The following is a 6,268-nucleotide window of genomic DNA, read 5'->3' as shown; positions in this document are numbered from 1 at the left end:
TCCACACACTCTCACCTTCACAATAACTCAGGAAGGTAAAAAGCAAAACAATAATATGAATAGCTAACATCTTGAAAGCTGTGTGCCAGGTAGTGAACTAAGCACTTCCCATGCATTATTTCAACTTAACTAATTTTAAAGTTTTATAAACCAAGATCCAGAAGGCTTAAGTAATATGTTTAAGGTCCCATAGTAAGTGAGTAACCAGGATTTGAACTTAGGCTGTGTGATTCCAGGGTCTACTTTTTAAAGCTTTATTACATATTCAAACAGAAGAGTATTGTAAATATATTAGCTCGATTTTGGTATTCAAAGGCAGGATGCCCCTAGACCTTCATTCAACTAGGATGTAAATGCCCAGTTAGGAAGTTGTGTTCATACTTTAAATTTATTGCATTGGTTTTTTTCCTAACACTCCATGAGAAGATACTCCAATGCCCATCAAACAGGGTAGAGAAGATTTTGTTCATGGATAATGCCATTTGGCAGAGGGATATCTCCTGCAGCATCTGGTGCCTGTTTTGAAGGAGCAACATCTGGCTCAGAGCCCAAGGTAATATTCTAGACTCAATTATATAAATTTATGCCACACAGCCCTAGATTAACTCACCAACATCATCTGAACTGGTTCATTTCCTGTAATCTTCCCTAGCATGGCCTTTGTTGTCTCACAGAGCTCCTACATAACTAATCAATTCCATATTCTTTCCTCTCTTCTTTGATTCTTCAAGGGAAAAAAACCACAGCAGTAAGTTGCATGTATTTGTTCCCAAGCTTGTGATATACCTGGAGGACTTCAAGTACTGTTCAGTTCTCTAGAAATCCAATTCACATACATAAAAATAAGATACAAAAGATCAGATCCCTTGATATATTAATCGAGTAGTTTTACCTGTAATTATGCTTGCTGTAGAAAGGTCAGGGTTTGAAATGGTACAACAGATTGACCAATCCTCCACTCATACACTACTCATTTATAAGGTTTGTGTCAGAGAGAAATAAAGGCCTGATAGCTGTGTTCTCAGTGTCCTACGTTCCATCTGACCTTGCTGTTAAGGAATTATTCCTCAGGGGATACCCCTGCATCTGAGGCATGTCTAAATCAGGTACAAGGTGATGAGGCAAAGCACCTGCTCTGGTCAATAGCTCTCTACATGCAGGAGTGGATATATTATGGCTTTTGGGACAAAACCAACCTGCTGTTTATTTTTGTAAATAACATTTTATTGCAACACAGCCACACCTATCACTTTATATATTAACTGTAGCTGCTTTTCCATTGCAACAGCAAAATTTAGTAGCTTAAATAAGAATGCATATCCTGAAAAAATTGAACATGCTTGCTATCTGGCTATTTACAAAAAAAAAAAAGTCAATACCTGGTCTACAGCAATAACTGTCTTGGAGTCTACAAATGAAGACAACATTAACCAATATAAACAAATGTTCATCAGATGCCTTCTGTTCTCCTCCACCCTTCTGTTGCTCGCTCTCCATCTTCACTGAAGAACCCAAAAAGAAGACGTCCCATAAAATGTAATGTGGAGTTTTTAATCTACAAAGGTCTGATTTTTTATAAACCTGATAAAAACAAGCAATGGGGAAAGGATTCTCTATTTAATAAATGGTGTTGGGAAAACTGGCTAGATATATGCAGAAAACTGAAACTAGACCCCTCCCTTGTACCTTATGCAAAAATTAACTCAAGATGGATTAAAGACTGAAACGTAAGACCTAAAACCATAAAAACCCTAGAAGAAAACCTAGGCGATACCATTCAGGACATAAGCATGGGCAAAGACTTCATGACCAAAACACCAAAAGCAAAGGCAACAAAAGCCAAAATTGACAAATGGGATCTAATTAAACTAAGGAGCTTCTGCACAGTAGAAGAAACTATCATCTGAGTGAACAACCTACAGAATGGCCGAAAACTTTTGCAATCTATCCATCTGACAAAGGGCTAATATTTAGAATCTACAAAGAACCTAAACAAATTTACAAGAAAAAAACAACAACGCCATCAAAAAGTGGGTGAAGGATATAAACAGACACTTCTCAAAAGAAGACATTTACGCAGCCAACAAACACATGAAAAAAAGCTCATCATCACTGGTCATTAAAGAAATGCAAATCAAAACCACAATGAGATATCATCTCATGCCAGTTAGAATGGCAATCATTAAAAAGTCAGGAAACAACAGATGCTGGAGAGGATGTAGAGAAATAGGAATGCTTTTACACTGTTGGTGGGAGTGTAAATTAGTTCAACAATTGTGGAAGACAGTGTGGCGATTCTTCAAGGATCTAGAACCAGAACTACCATTTGACCCAGCAATCCCATTACTGGGTATATACTCAAAGGATTATAAATCATTCTACTATAAAGATACATGCACACGTATATTTATTGCGGCACTATTCACAATAGCAAAGACTTGGAACCAACCCAAATGCCCACGAATGATAGACTGGATAAAGAAAATATGGCACATATACACCATGGAATATACTATGGAGCTGTAAAAAAAGGATGAGTTCATGTTCTTTGCAGGGTCATGGATGAAGCTGGAAACCATCATTCTCAACAAACTAATACAAGAACAGAAAACCAAGCACCACATGTTCTCACTCATAAGTAAGGAGTTGAACAATGAGAGCACATGGACACAGGGAGGGGAATATCACACACCTGGGCCTGTTCGGGAGTCGGGGGCTAGGGGAGAGATAGCAGTAGGAGAAATACCTAATGTAGGTGACGGGTTAATGGGTGCAGCAAACCACCATGGCACGTCTATATCTGTGTAACAAACCTGTACATTCTGCACATGTATCCCAGAACTTAAACTATAATTTTAAAAATTGTAATGTGGGGTTTTTTAAGGGGACATGTGATCTCAATAAGTGGAACAAAGAATGAAATGCTGGAAAAACTTCAGAATATTGAGCATTTAGTTAGTAGGGTTGAATTGAAAGAAGGAAAAACTTAGGGTTTCAAGCAGCATAAGGGCACTTGGGATGTTGGGAGAGAGGATTGTTTGGAGCATGATAGGCTTCTAGTGCCTATTTTAAAGTTTTACTAGAAACTTCATGATTCATACACAGCATATATGAAGTTAAAAAAACTTCTTATTTGGACCATGCATTTCTTCATGCATGCATTCATTTTTTCAATATAGTTTTGAACCAGTCACTAGATTAGGTGCTGAGAATACAACAGTGAATAATCAGTGCTGTTACTGTTTTAATGCTGGCTACAGATTAGTAGGAAAAACAGGAAATAGAAGAATCATCACAAAACTATATAATTCTGATTAGCACCACACAGGAAAATAAAGGATGTTCTAAGAGTATATAATAAGAAATACTGATCAAGATTGGGAGCTTAAGGGTGGGTTATCAATAAAAACAATATTGATTAAAAACATTTAAGCTAAGACCTGAAGGGTGGATAGCAGTTTATATGAATATCACTTTCTCCAATCCCTATTCTTGTTTGATTAGAATAAGACTACTGTAGGTAGGAACTTGGCATCTTCCAGGATCTGAAAGAAAACAAGATTTCTTAGGAAGAGTAAAAGAATCATTACATTAAGTATGTACATAGAATCCAAATCACATTGGATTTTGCAAGCTCTAGATTTTTATTCCAATGATACAACTTGTAAGCCGTAGAGCATGATGGTTTTATTTATAGCTTTCTTCTAACACTCCAGAAAGAAGGAAGAGAATGGCCTGAAAAGAATGAGGCCAGAGTTTATATAGGCAGGAGACTCATGGGCTCTGGAAATGACTTCTGACTCTGCCCTTTCAATCACCTTTTCTTCTCCACATTCTGTACTATTTTGCCTACTTTTTCTTCTTCCTGGATTTCCTCTCTTCCTCTCTAAATTGTCCACTGGCTTTGGATTTCAGCTCTCAAGCTTATGCTATTCGTTTTACTGCTTAGCAACCAAATGGGCTCTGGAAGACTGGCCTGGAAAGCTAAATACCACTTAAACTGTTGAAACATAAGTTGTATGCCAGGCTGTTTGTCTGCAAGAGTAAATACCTTCTGTTTGAAGGTTAAAGAACATCTGTACTACAGGTCTTGGCTAAGCAGGTGCCCAATACTAGGTTATTGATAGGCAGTGGACTCTGCCTTGCCATACAAATGGAAAAATAACAGATAGGTTCAACTCAAGGACAAAAGATAAAGAGAGAGAGAGAGAGAGAGAGAGACAGTGTGTGTGTGTGTGTGTGTGTGTGTGTGTGTGTGTGTGTACACCACTTAGGCCTCCTCCTTCTTTCAACTGAATTATAACACTCAATCTCTTGTCCATCAATTAATACCCACACCATGGGCTTTCTGACTTTATCCTCTCCTATTCTCCTTTTCTCCCTTTCTTATTTGTTGTTTGTTTCATAGCATTTCTCTTTTTAAGGAACATGCTTTATCACTAGCTAAATAATTTTGTTTTCAGCATGCAGATGGAAAAGGAATCTGTTTGGTACCAGGGTACTTCCAAGTTCGCTATGTATGGAACTACCTACTTGGACCATATGAAAGCCTGACCTGTGCAAACATTTACAATTGCAGACTGAAACACCACAGCCTACTATGATTTTATTAAAGTAGCCTGTAGGCCCCATATGTTATTGCTGCCCTTCACCAAAAGTGTAGCCTAGCTCTTGTGTCACAGTAACCATAGCTTGAATGGTTGTGATGTAAATTTCCATTTAACAAAGATTTCCAAGACTTTAGTGATGCCCTCCCTACTTGTTTCAAGAAATATACATCTATAAAACTTTATTTTCCTTCCACCTGGGAACCAAGGAGTAGGGTGACAGTGAGCATTCTGTTAGGTCTAGGCCCTCCACAATTCTGTCCTGCAGTTTCTTACTTTACAAGATGTCTTTCCTCTTCTCTGCTTTGATGCTTGATGGTAAGTCCCATGGCCACAATGAGAAGGAAAATGAGTATATAAGCACAAAACAGCCACTGCATTTTCCTGGAGCTTCTGAGGAATTTACAGTTGAGGTACTCAATTTCCAGGTGAGATATTCAGGTGCCTCTTAATGCAGCAGGGTCCCCAGTTGCTCTGGGTAACTTGATATCTTTCTGTTCTTGCTCTACTTGTGTTCTGATCTAGCCTGAACCTGGAGCTGCTGCTGATTCCTCCTCTAGGTCCATGGTACTTCCATCACCCTTTTGGCAATGAAGTCTACATTACTCTTTTGTGTGAACATGCTTCTAAATTTTGACCTTATTCCAGCTTGTTTCTTCCCTACCAGCTTCCCTTTTGTGTTACATATCTTGAACAGTATCTGGCCTTTTTACTGTTCCACAGATAACAGTTTCTTCTATTGAAGATTAGTGTCTCCTTAAAGAGTAAGGCAGCATATCATAGCCACATACTCCTAGGTAATGATACTGGTCCATAGTAAGATTAATGCCTAACATATGGGGTTTTATATATGAAATAAGCCAACCAAGTGAAAGTGTCTAGTAAGAAAATAGAGGGAAAAAATTATTTTTCATCCCTTACTTTGGGAACTACTATGGGATTTCCATATACGATCTAATTTAAATCTCATGAGAACATTATTAGAAAGCTACAATTGGGGGGCGGAGCAAGATGGCCGAATAGGAACAGCTCCAGTCTCCAACTCCCAGCGCGAGCGACACAGAAGACCGGTGATTTCTGCATTTTCAACTGAGGTACTGGGTTCATCTCACTGGGGAGTGCCGGACGATCCGTGCTGGCCAGCTGCTGCAGCCCGACCAGCCAGAGCTGAAGCAGGGCGAGGCATCGCCTCACCTGGGAAGTGCAAGGGGGAAGGGAATCCCTTTTCCTAGCCAGGGGAACTGAGACACACAACACCTGGAAAATCGGGTAACTCCCACCCCAATATTGCGCTTTAAGCAAACAGGAACACCAGGAGATCATATCCCACACCTGGCCGGGAGGGTCCCACGCCCACGGAGCCTCCCTCATTGCTAGCACAGCAGTCTGTGATCTACCGGCAAGGCAGCAGCAAGGCTGGGGGAGGGGCGCCCGCCATTGCTGAGGCTTAAGTAGGTAAACAAAGCTGCTGGGAAGCTCCAACTGGGTGGAGCTCACAGCAGCTCAAGGAAACCTGCCTGTCTCTGTAGACTCCACCTCTGGGGACAGGGCACAGCTACACAACAACAACAACAACAACAAAAGCAGCAGAAACCTCTGCAGACGCAAACGACTCTGACAGCTTTGAAGAGAGCAGTGGATCTCCCAACACGGAGGTTGAT

The 6,268-nt window shown here is 40.0% G+C and overlaps 1 pseudogene; it reads left to right on the top strand.

Moving 5' to 3' along the window:
- The first annotated feature begins 475 nt into the window (after positions 1 to 475).
- LOC112615257 overlaps positions 476 to 6,268 on the top strand; it is a 30,845-nt pseudogene continuing 25,052 nt past the window's right edge.

Source organism: Theropithecus gelada, chromosome X, assembly GCF_003255815.1.
Source record: "Theropithecus gelada isolate Dixy chromosome X, Tgel_1.0, whole genome shotgun sequence".
NCBI lineage: Eukaryota > Metazoa > Chordata > Mammalia > Primates > Cercopithecidae > Theropithecus > Theropithecus gelada.
The sequence above is the reverse complement of the archived record's forward strand: the minus strand, read 5'-3'. Positions and strand labels throughout refer to the sequence as shown.